The sequence below is a fragment of the Typopeltis vanoorti genome, chromosome 11, assembly GCF_054136105.1.
Source record: "Typopeltis vanoorti isolate ZY-2024b chromosome 11, IOZ_Tvanoo_1.0, whole genome shotgun sequence".
Classification (NCBI taxonomy): domain Eukaryota; kingdom Metazoa; phylum Arthropoda; class Arachnida; order Uropygi; family Thelyphonidae; genus Typopeltis; species Typopeltis vanoorti.
Window position 1 is genome coordinate 126574917 of NC_143559.1, and position 13551 is coordinate 126588467.

The 13551-nt window shown below is 36.7% G+C and overlaps 1 protein-coding gene across 3 annotated transcripts in view; it reads right to left on the reverse strand.

Annotated features, from left to right (window-relative positions):
• LOC150102032 (uncharacterized) overlaps positions 1–2202 on the reverse strand; it is a 160219-nt gene extending 158017 nt beyond the window's left edge. For 2 of the 3 annotated variants that reach the window (XM_090400735.1, XM_090400733.1), the window contains exon 1: positions 1906–2202. The gene's annotated coding sequence lies outside the window, so the exon portion shown is untranslated. The remainder of the gene's footprint in view (positions 1–1905) is intronic. The other variant, XM_090400734.1, reaches the window with a different exon arrangement.
• Between the last annotated feature and the right edge of the window lie 11349 nt (positions 2203–13551).

Sequence of the window (13551 nt, forward strand, 5' to 3'; positions counted from 1 at the left end):
TTGCAAAGGCTGCACATTGGAGTGCTGCTATGATAAGAAGTACTCTAACATGTAAGGATAAGGAAGTGGTTGTGCCACTTCATGAGGCACTGGTCAGACCACACTTGGACTACTGTGCTCAGATCTGGTCACCTGGTTTTCAATGTGATGTGGAGACATTGGAGAGAGTCCAGAAATGAGTGACTAGGACAATCTACTTCTATTGCGAATTTGGAATGCTAGCTATGGAGAGAAGTTGAAGAAATGTGGATTGCAGAGTTTAGAGGATAGAAGGAAGACAGGTGATATGATAGAGACATTTAAGTTAGTGAGAGAATTTTATCAGATTAATCCAGAGAGGATTATAAAAAGAGTAGAAGGTGAGAGGGGTCATTCCTGTAAGTTATGTAAAAGTGTAGTGAAGAGGGGTGTGAGGAGTAGATTTTTTACATGGAGAATTGTCAGTGAATGGAACGCATTACCAGAATGTGTTGTTAATGTAAGGAGTGTTAAGGATTTTAAGATTCTATATGATAAATATGTTGTCAGTTGAATGAACCTTCCGCGATGAGTCTGTCGACTCCATGGAGGGTGTAATAATAATAATATGATCTTATCAAAGCCATGTAAAGTGGGAGAATAAACTTCCTCCTTTTTTTAAACCAAGGAGTCAACAAATCCACAATGATGTATGTCATGGACTGATATTCACTGGAAGCCATCAATCATGTCACAATGCATCATAGAGATAAAAAAAAAAACAACAGATTTGAAAAAAAAAATAAACACACACCTAAAACACTCACATACGCTTATAAATTAAGAGATGATAGCTAACACAGCAAACATTTCAAGTTATTTGTTTTGTACCTTTAGACAGGTCAAATGTCAAGAGAATCCAGAGCACAAACTTAACCAACCGCCAATAGAAAAGGAAAACCTCTGCATGAAGAAATACTGGCAATACCATCAACTTCAAGAAGGAATCCTAACAAAATCATTAACTGAAGAAAAAGTCAAAAATGAATATCAAGTGAAGAAATACTACCACTGCCATCAACATCAGCAATAGTCACAATGCTGCAATATGCAAGAAAAACAATTTATGCAATGCTACATAACATTGAGTTAGCAGATGTGAAAAAGAATATGATCTTTGAACTCTTATTTGCATAATTTATTACAGGAAGTTATAACACAAAAATTAGTGTTAAGGTGATGTACTGTTAATGAATTTAAGAAGTATGTTAGGTATTGTGTGAATAATGGTTAGTGTCAATGTAGGGTCTTCATGGAGAACAAAATGCAAATAACAGATATAAAAACACACATATTAAAATAATGGGGAAACATGTAATAAAAATTACCACAACACTAGGAACCAACGGTGCACTACCAAACACCTCTGGCCTGAGAACTTCAACAGCTAACCTAAGCTTTTTGTTAGCAAAACCAAAATATCGTGCTTTAGAAGAGAGAAAAAACAAACAAAAAACATACCAATACCAGAAAGCCAATCCAAGAAATATGGATACCGAGAATTAGAAACACATCCTCGATGAGTCTTTGGACTCCCTGGAGGTGTCAAATAATAATAATAATAATTACTAGACACCTCTAGCCTGCAGCCCTTGAAAGCTAATTTGACCTTTTAAAGTGAGTGAAACCTATATTATCCATTCAGAAACAAAGCCATTCACCCAAAACTAATTAAAATCTTCTGATATTGAAATATATGACAATGATCGCGGATTATTTGTTCGTGATTATTTATTTATTTATATTTTATACGATACGTATACTGTCTGCCGACAGTTGATAGAACCGTAGCTATTCGTAGCAGAACTACGAATGCTTCAATTTACAGAGACTTTAATCGCTATGTTCTTCTGAATTTGGATGCAATAAAAGCGGAAGTCCATGTACCTTACAAGATAGAAATACTCGTGCTCATCGAAGAAAGTTCGTGGTGTAATTTTTCCAACAAGAAACTATCGCACGTATAAATTGGTCAGCTGGTTCTACTGACCTTAACTATAATCGAGTCTGGGATGCGCGAAGTAGATATGCTGTTGTTCTCGAACCATTCCCCCAAACCACTGCTTAAAAACACACAAACACCATAGCAAATGTAGTTCTAGAAACGCTACCCAAGAAGAACTACAAAATAAAATTAAAAATAAATAAATTAAATAAAATAACAAGCAACATCCAAATTATCAAAAGAACGCTTCAAATGACATTAATCATGAGACATAACCACGTGGTTTGTTATTTTTTCAGTTGTCGAGAGCAGTGGCTCTCATATACAATCCGCAGGGTTCATATATTTTTGAGAAAAAAAAAAAAAAAAAAAATACGGGACACCTCCGGTTTGAATAAACCAACAAAATTTTATTGCTTTTCTTACTTACGAACATCAGCAAAGGGAAAAGAATTTAATTAATTATAGCAATCTTAAAATTGAACTTTAAACAATACTAGATGAGTCTTTGACTCCATGAGGTCTTGTTTAATAATAATAATAATAATAATAATAATAATAATAATAATAATAATAATAATAATAATAATAATAATAAATCATTGATCTTTGCCTGTGATATACTTCTCAGATGACTGTATTTTTTCAAGTAAAGAATGATTATGTTTTACCCAGTTATGAAATTTTCCACCCAGTCCTTATTGAAAAACACTTTAACAATGAGCATAGCTTTCACAGTTTCTACAGATAACCTATTCTTTTCGTTTGTCCATAAGGAGTTCATTCGGAAAAACAGTCTTTCAATACTAGCATTTGTGCCAGGAATGCAGCAGAAGAACTCAACAATCTTCTTCAAATTTATCCATTCATTTACTCCAACACTGTTGAATAATTCATACCACATTTCTCCTGTAGATTTTGCTTTAATTTCTTCTTTCTTCTCTGTAATTGCCTTTTTCAAGGTCATCACCTCATCAAACAGTTCAGTTTCATTGATTTTTGTGTTTGGCCAGACCTCTTCAATAGTTGTTACTCTTTTTCTGCAGACTTTTCCAACTGATGCTGGCTTCTGGATTCTTCAATAAAATCCAAGACAAACTTTCAAAATTAAGAGTATCAGAAGACCATTCTTGGATGTATTCTATATAAACAGCTAATGCCTGTTTATTCCCGTATACGGGGAGTAGGCGAAGCCATTTAGCCTTATCTAACTTTTGGAGACTAAGTGGGCAGTTCAATCCCCACTGGTACCAATCAGAGATAGATGGCCCAAGGCTATCACCAATTAAGCGGTACACAGTGAAGAGAGACGGCTCAAATGTGCCGCCATCTCGTGGTCCCTAACCCTAACACAATATATTTAATGTCTGAAATAATGTGGGTTCTACGGTCGATTTTCTTGAGTTTACGGGTCGAAAAACCCGAGTTTCCGGGAGGAAAAACCCGCTTGCCCGTGCCAGAGATCGACTAACTCGGGAACCGGTCGAAAAAAGGCTTAGAAAAATTTCCTCTAGTCGCCGACTAGACTCGAAACCAACTCTTCCTTCGTGCGGCCAAGCGCCGTGGTGTGCAAACGCCACATCCGCTGAGCTACACAGGCTCTTTTTGCATGAAACATTTCAGATCGGCATTCTAGAAATGTGGCTATTAGCTCTGAAACTGGATTACTAAAGAAATTTTTTAGAAGCAATGGTGGTTTATCAAGTGAAAGAACATATGATTTGAGAACTTCGTACATCTCATTCATCCTTTTGAGAGCAGGACACAGAGACAACCATCTCGTTTTTGAGTGCCCTAACACTGTCTTGTACTCAGTATTTAAAATCACAAAACCTTTTAGTGTATGCACTCTAACAGTATAGATATAAAAATGCTGATATAAATTTTCAATGACAGCTTGAACGTACATGGGCAATGTATCACCTGCACATTGTATAGCATTATTTATGATATGGGATGAACAACCAACACCTATTAATGTATGATTCAATTTTGATTTCAATTTATGAAAAACATTGTTCTTTCCTCTTTTGGAACTTCCACCAAAATTTGTATTAGTATTATCTGCTGACAAGGCAACAACTTTCTTTTCAATATTCCACTTTGTCAGTAGTTGCCATACATATTCTGTAAGTTGGTCTGCAGTTTCACACGGTAAATCTAAAAACTCTAGAACTATACTGGACGCATACGAACCCGAACAATACGTCGATTTCAATTTACTGTCTTGTGTTTATCAAAAAACATGTATGCAGAGGAGGAACGCTGGTATTAGTAGCCCAAGATATAAACCCGATTTTCAAAATATTCCACTGAACACTGTCATTTTTTCTTTATGTTCCACATATTGAAAGACAGGTTGAATAATCAAATCCATATAGCCTCTGCGATTATGATCATCGTATGTAGAGATTGCATAGTCATATAAATACTGACGAGTTTCTGAGACTCACCACGCAGTAGATGACAGATGCAAGCTCTTATAGTCTTGTGTTATATTAGGTAATTCAAAACGTGACGAGCGCGCCATTGTTGGTGGCGTGAAGTTCCGGAATGAGCTTTTAAAAATTACAAAGATGCGTAAAAGAGATAAGCCGAACGATTAAGAAGATATAGGCTTATTTCACATGATAAAAGGAATTCAAATGTCCAAAGAGCAGTAGTAATATGGCTTGTAAAACGAAGACTCAACATTCGAAGTATTTCCCAGATTCTATTGTTGAATATGACGTCATTAATTTTACTTCTTGCACATCTTTGTAAATTTGGCAATCGCTTCCGGGACACGAAACCTCTTGCATCACGGCCTTTCTTACATGCCGCACCAGTTCAGGGCCGATTTTATCATAGGCAATCGCCTAAGGATACTAAGACTTCGGGACGCCAGATTTTGCTACATAGTTCGGGGGATAAATTAAACCTTAGAAAAAAATTAGTAAAACCTTGATTAATAATAAAAAACTGAAATAAGTCAAGCCGTCCTGCTGCTCACTGATGACCCTACATTATTTTCGCCTTTCTCCATTTCTTCCACTCCCTTGCTCTTTGTACTTAACCTCAAGTGCAGAGATTTTTCCTCCTTCTGGCATCTGTCCCAAGATGAGCAGGGAATGATATCAAAAAAAAAAAAAAATCAGCTAACGCCTTTTTATTCCCGTATACGGGGAGTAGGAGAGGCCATAGCCTGTGTAGCTCAGTGGATGTGGCGTTTGCACACCACGGCGCTTATCCGCACGAAGGAAGACTTGGTTTTGAGTCTAGTCGGTGACTAGAGGAAATTTTTCTAAGCCTTTTTTCGACCGGTTCCCGAGTTAGACGATCTCTGGCAAGCAGGTTTTTCCTCCTGGAAAAACCTGAGTTTACAGGACGAGAGACTCAAGAAAATCGACCGTAGAACCCGCATCATTTCACACATTAAATATATTGTGTTAGGGTTAGGGACCACGGGATGGCAGCACATTTGAGCCGTCTCTCTCTCTCTTCACTGTGTACCGCTTAATTAGTGATAGCCTTGGACCATCTATCTCTGATTGGTACCAGTGGAGATTGAACTGCCCACTCAGTCTCCAAAAGTTAGATAGGGAATGATATTATTTTTATAAATATCCATATATGTAGGTGTACGTGTGCTTGTATGAGTAGGACAATATAATATATATATAGAGAGAGAAACAGTGTATAGGGAGCCTAAATGTTCTTTGCCTAAGGGCATCAGATACTATCTGACTGGCCCTGCAAGTACCCCAGACAAACTCGGTTTTTTAAACACTTCCTTATTATTTGCCGACCTGGTTGGCCGAGCGGTTAGCATATCTGCTCTTCAGTCAAAAGGCTGCCGGTTCGAATCCGGCTTAGGGCATGGATGTTTGTGATTGTCTGTCGAAATTCTAGTGGTGATGGCGTTAGTGTAGTTGGTGGATATTGAGTTATGGAGTAGGTGTCCACCCTCAATGAGTCTTTGGACTCCCTGTCCACCCTCAATGAGTCTTTGGACTCCCTGGAGGTGTCGCATAATAATAATAATAATAATAATAATAATAATTTGGGCACAAAATATTCCCAGCAGCGATGAGAAACTCTTTCACAAACTCAGCGTCCAAGAAAGCTTTTGATTTTTTAGCAATTTCTTCAGCTATTACATAACTTACTTTGATGCGCACTTCGCTCTCTTCCCTCTGCCTTTTAAACGTACCCTGCAGGCATTTTAAAGCAATTTGAAGACGGTTCATTTTGTCCACACGAAACCGCCCTTGAAGGTGATCGAAACTGGATGCATGCTTTGTCTCATAGTGTCGTTTTATAATGTATTCTTTTAATACTGACACCGACTCACGACAAAATAAACACACTGGCTTATCGTCGATCGACACAAAAAAGTGCAAATTGGTCCACTGTTCATTAAAAACCCGACAAGAATCAATTGATTTACGCCTTTTACTCGTAGACGGCATAGTGATGGAAGGTGAACCCAAAAAATGATTCAAAATGGACATGTAACGGCCACTTTGGATCATTTTTCAGTGGATAATACTAATGAAAAAAATCTGGCAATATAAAACGACAATAGACTATGGATGACGCGACGAACCTGCGTGTGCTTATAGACGAATATCACACTGTTCAAGACTGACTGATTGTGAATGAGATCCTCTTGTATTTATATGAAAATAACGAAGTATCGAGAATCTTCGAGATGTATCTGGAAGGTACTAGACAGTGCACTTGAACGAACTACTGCTTCAGCCATCTAACTGCGATGTTAGTACTAGTACTTAAGTACTGCTTGGCGCTGGTAAATGGCTGAAGAAGCACGGCTATTTAATATTTATTTTTATAGGATTTTATGTAAAGTATTGAATGCACAGGATTCCTTGTGAATCTGGAAAGCATCTTACAATTCTAAATACCGCAGTATAGTTTAGTGGCTCGCGGGCTTCATTGAAATTATTTTTCATTTAATCGCGTTTTAATGTTAAATAGTTATTTTTTCAAAATGGCCGGCGGGCCACAGGTGGCCCGCAGGTCATGCGTTGAAGACCCCAATAGAAGTGACACAACAATGAAGATATATTGAGTTCTCAAACTGGAGGCGCCAGGCATTTTTCTAGAGAACCACTGCTTTATTACTATTATCATTATTACATGTATCTTCTAGAAGTCCAAGAACTCATTGAGGGCATTATAATTTACACTATTCCACTATACACATCTTACCGTTTCCCCCACACTACCCAATCCTTTAACTACACGAAACGACATCTACAGCCCACCACTACAAACAATAATATTTTGTCTGTAAATTATTATAATTATTATTAAATTACAGCAAGATCGTCAAACAAGAAATATGAAGTGCTACTAATGCCAAGAAGACTTAACGGGGGAAGAAAACCACGTAACATGTAGGAACCGCCAGAGAAACATGCATTTTCTATGTTCAGGATTGTCTGAGACTACTTGGCAGCGAAAATCAAACAAGAATCGTGACGAGTGGAAGTGTCCCCATTGCAGAGACAACAAAGGAATGTCGCCTTCGACCGCAAGCGGAAAACAGCACATGCAGAAAACAACCGCAGGCAGTAAACAGCTATCTACAACAGACGGAATTAAAAACAAAGAAAACAACAACGGAAACCCAGGTAAGCCAACTTTAAATGCATTACTTGAAAATAGATTACAAAACCTAAAAGACAGTTTAATCGATTTTGTTGGAGAACTATTTAAAAAACATACTGCACAAATTACAGAAAAATTCAACCAATATGAGGAATTTATTAAATTTAATAATAACTCGGTAGAAGGTGTATTATAGACCGTTAGAGAAATTAAAAACTGCGTCAAAGAGCTAACGGAAAGACAGCATAATTTAATTAAAGAGACAACGGAACTACGGCAAGAACTAAACTCTTTAAAGCAACAGTACGAACTCTCAAACTAACAGCAGCACAAAAATGATCTCCTCATAAATGGTCTCCCAGAAACAGCTACGGAACATCTAAGAGACACTGTAATACAACTAAGCCAAAAAATAGGCTCTCCCATTGAATCAAGAGACATCCAGTCAGTGCATCGGTTACCACAAAAAAGGAAAAGAGAAAATAATACCCTTCCTTCTCCCGTCGTAGTGCGACTCACCAACAGCCAAACAAAAAACTACACTTATAAAAGCTAGCAGGATTAAAAAACGAGTAGTCAAGGATCTGAAAGGAGACCACGACAACACCCCAATATACTTGTCCGAATACCTAACTCCATATTATCAGAAAATATTCTACCAAGCAAGGAAAGTAAAAACAGAAAACAATTACCAGTTTATATGGATAAGAGACAGCAAAATATTCCTTAGAAAGACACAAGACGCAAAACCAATCGAAATAAAATTCGTAGACGACCTCAACAGGCTGCCACATTGAAAGGAATATTGACAACTCGTAAAGAAGGAACAGCACACCAACCAACATGAATACAGACCATCAAGCAAACGTAATCACCTCGGAATATGATAATTGCCACATTCTGAAATCAATAACAGAATGGAAACAAGTGACAATTCCCAAACAAGGACTATCTATTCTCCACATCAACATCAGAAGCATACAAAAATACTGGCTGACCCTGCAAGCTTATCTGAAGGAAGATATAGACGAAATAGACATTTTAATATTGACTAAAGTATCTACGACAAACGAAGAGGCATCCACCTACCAAATCCCACACTTCCAACAACACAAACACTGCAGACAAACAAAACGAGGTGGTGGTATAATAATATTTACCAAACATAAACTAGAAGTAACAGAAATAAACCATAAATTAGAATACGCAGAAAACATATGCATCGAAATTAAAAACACCAAACAAGAAAACTCCCTGATATTAAACGCAATATACAGATCACCCAACTTAAGCACCACAAAATTCCTAGATCTAAACAAATGGCTTTCAGCCACGAAAGTAGGAACCTCAGAAAACTTGATAATAATAGGAGACATTAATGTATACATTAGGAACATAAATAACAACACAGAACAATACCTATACCTATTATCGACATATAACATGACCCCATCCATACAGTCGTATACACGAGAAGAGATAGTCGGAAACACAACAACCTCATCTTGCGTTGATCATATAAATATAAGGGCCCCTCCAAACAGCTACACAGCAGCCGTCATAACATGCAAACTGACAGACCATTATTTCACAGCATTACAGTTACACACTGAACCAGAACCCATAAAAATCACTGAGACTACAAAACAGTATTATAGCATTCTAAACGAAACAATAGTAAACAATGAAATCAGAAAAACAGACTGGATGCAGATAACATCTTTAGACTCTGCTGAAGATGTATATAATAATCTTAAACTTGCATTTAACAAACTATATAACAAAGCATTAACAAAAATAAAAATACGCCCCCAAACGAAACAAAATCCATGGATAACAGACAACATACTAACTGACATACAAAGAAAAGATGCCCTATGGAAACAACTTAAGAAGTCGCCGAACAATATCGCTTTAAAAGCTGAATACAAAAGAAAACGGAATCTCCTAACAACACCGATTAGAATGGCAAAAAGAAACTATTACAGCAACAAATTAACAACAGCTCAGAATGATATAAAGGAAACCTGGCACCTGATTAATGAAATGCTGGACAATATACACAGAACCACTGCCTCAGAAACAATAAAACACAGCTTTGCCTACGACCCCCAAATCCCTCAAACAGTTGGCAAACAAATTTGATCAGCACTTCGTGAACTCTGTCCAAAAGCTACAAGAAACAACCTTTCCTCACACAAACGAACATTCTCCACTAGGTCCACGAGCCACCCAGTCGATGTGATTCCCCACAGTAACAAAAGAAGAACTATGACTAGCAATTCAAAAAATTAACCTTAACAAAGGATTGTGGATAGACGGAATCAGACCAAAAGACATCAAGAAACACTCAACCAACCTACTTCCAGTTATACAAAAACTGTTAAATAAAATCTTTGAAACGGGACACATACCTGAAACACTGAGACTGCATTAATCACACCCATACCCAAACAGGAAAAAAGAAACATTATAAGTATTTACAGACCCATTGCCACGCTGTCTGTAATCAACGAAATCATGGAGCGCATCGTGCATCACAAACTCTCCACATACGTTGAAAAATTTGAAATCATACCCAAAACACAATATGGCTATCAAAAAAATAAAGGAACAGCAACACTCCCGGAAGATTTCACAGATCTAATAAACGCTGCATTGGATAAAAACAGAATAACATTAGTGGTATTCATTGACCTTACAAAAGCATTTGACACACTAACACACAAAACCTTGTTAACGAAACTAATCCATATCGGAATTGGAGGTCGTCTACTCCAGTGGTTTAAAGCATACATTAAAAAACAGAAAGCACACCACACGTATAGGATCAGCATAACAGCAAAGAGGTACATGTAACCTGTGGAGTACCGCAAGGAGCTGTCCTATCTCCCATTCTATTTAACCTATACACACACACACACACACACACGACATAAGCCAATTCCCCCTAAAGAGTAAAATCTTCCAGTTCACAGATGACACGGCCATAGTATCCATTCACAACAATGCAAATATCGCTTACACAAATATGCACCATGACATCATTCAAATCACTAACTGGTTAACCGAAAACGGCATATATATAAACCCTGGAAAAACAAAGCTAATGGTATTCAAAAACCCCCAAACCCTGCACATAGAAACTAAATATCTCACCATCCAACATTCATCCTCATATACACAAAGCACAGAACCTAAAATCACAACCATCACACAGGTGAAAACAACACGCTATCTCGGACTTCACTTTGATGCTGATCAAAGTTGGAATAGCCATACAAACTACCTACATACCAAGCTTAGGATAATAGCAAGCAACTATACAGATTAAAAGACATTGCCTCAACCCACATAAAAATACTAATCTATAAAGCATTATGTAAAAACATTTTAAAATATGCAATCACATCATACGCATTCTGCACAGACTACAGACTTAACAGGCTACAATGGTTGCAAGATAAAATGGTAAAACCGATATTCTGGGAACATCCCGCTCTTATGCAGGAAGCATGGACAAAACACAAAATATTTAAGGTGAAACACTTATGCCTCTACACAGTTATGTTAAAACATTACTACAGCCAAACATATAGAGTAACCAGAACAACATATCAAATAACAAAACCACAGTCAACAAACTACATAACATATAAGTACAACAATCATCACGGCAAAGCCACCCGAAACTTCTACTTACCTGACATGATAAACAAACTGCCGTTCAACAACAGAAACCTAGGAACATGCAGAGAGCTGAAACAGGCGCTGTATAAATATTATAGCGACAATGAAAATTAGAGCAATTCCTGTTTCTCTCTCCCCCCACACACATGCACACACACACAAACCTATGACAAATCCCCTCTCAAAAACCATCACTACAAGAACACAAAGAAACAAACACACCATGTCTAAATCCAACCCTATTTGCACAAAAAAAGAAGGAAAAAAAAGTTAAACTGTAATAGCAGTTGAAGTCTTCCAAGCACATACCAACAAATAGTAAAATCAATACCTGGCTTGTGACCAGTATAGGAACATAACCACGAAACCACCACATCTATCATCTATTATCTTCCTCAGACAAGCTCCGCTAAGCTTCGAGGAAGAAAATTATTAACTTGCAAGTATCTGTTAATCACAATTGTAACGTGTTATAAATATTATATATATATAATTATTACAGCATCTATGTATGCAATTTAGCCGAGACAAAAAAAATAATAAAATAAAATAAATAAATAAATAAATTATTATTATTATTATTATTATTATTATTATTATTATTATTATTATTATTATTATGTATATTCTATATTCAAAAATTCTGTATAATCTTTATTGTAAATATTAGAACTTGTGTTATAAATACATAATATAAAGGCAAAAAAGTATTTTTAAAAATTTTAATTGAAATCCAAAGTAGAAAATGTAGCACTTTGTGCTGAATTCTCTAAAATTATAAGTTGCTCAAGATGTTTATTGTATGTGTAAATATTTTAGCAGATCAATAAAAATATTATCATATCAAAAAAAAAAAATTATTATTATACAGAAGGCGCTGTGTAGGCAGACGGATGCGTATGCTGTATCGCTGCTCCTGGTTTTATAGGTTTAAAGTGTTAATTAACTCATGTTTCTAACTTGAAAGTGCTACTATTTAATTCTACTAGTCACGATGAAGACAGGGACGTTCAAATTACCAAAATCGGATAAGTGAGATTCAAATTTTCAGTGTTGGAAGTTCATAGAGTGTGCTGCAGTCACCAGTCAACGAATAACAAAGGACGTCGCCATTTTAAAAGTCGCACTATAATCCCTAACGGGAAAAAGGCTAAAGGTCACCGAGACAGCGAAGTTCAAGCAAAATGAGCTGTAACAAATGCAATAAGCGATGAAGGGGACGGGCCGCATTGTTCCGGATGTAACAAAAAACAACACTTCCACTGTTCAGGGATCTCAGAAAGCACCTGGAAAGCAAAATGACCCGTGAAACGGACCGAATGGCGATGTCGACAGTGCCGTGAGAAAACGAAGAACATAGAACAGACACCAAAGAAAAGTAACTACGCACATCAAGGTAAGCCGCTTCCGGATCCTAAAATTACAGATAACTTTGATTCATTTAAACTCATGCTGAAAGACTTATTAAATACACACATGGAACAAATTAACAAAATATTCGAGGAGTATGAGCATTACATATAGTTCAATAACGAGACCTCTGAAAAAATGCTAGGAACCGTGTGAGAAATAAAGACGAAATTAAAGGTAGCGATAGAAACGCAAGAAACTCTCCAACGCGAAAATCAAGAATTGTGGAAAGAAGTAAACACACTTAAGTGTCAAATGGAACACATGCTACAAAAAGAAAGAAAAAAAGAACTTCAAATTGAGGGAATAACGAAAGAAAATACAGAAGACTTAAGCAACATAATGCAACTGATCGGCAGCAAAATTGGAATTCAAATCGCAACCACAGATATCACCTATATCAACCGAGGTCTACAAAAAAAAAGAGAGACTGCCACCAATCATCGCTCGTTTTACCAACAGAAATCTGAGAGACTTCATTCTTACAACAAGCAAGAAAACAAGGCTGACAACAAAGATCCTAACTGATAAGAAACTCCCAACACCAATCTATATAACGGAACACTGGACTCCATACTTCAAAAATCTTCTATACCAAGCAAGGAAGAGAAAAACTACAAGTTCCTATGGACAAAGAAATATTTTTGAGAAAGAATGAAAACACTCGAGTATGCATAATTACAAGTGAATCCGACTTGCACAGCCTACCAATATAAAACACTGACTTTTCACATCCTTAAGAATAAGATTAGAACTCATTTAAAAACTATATAATGGAGATCTCAAACATAGGCGAACATATCCAGTTAGACAACATAAACTTTGACTCTTTGAAGAAATGGTCAGACAACATTTCCATCAACACCAACTTC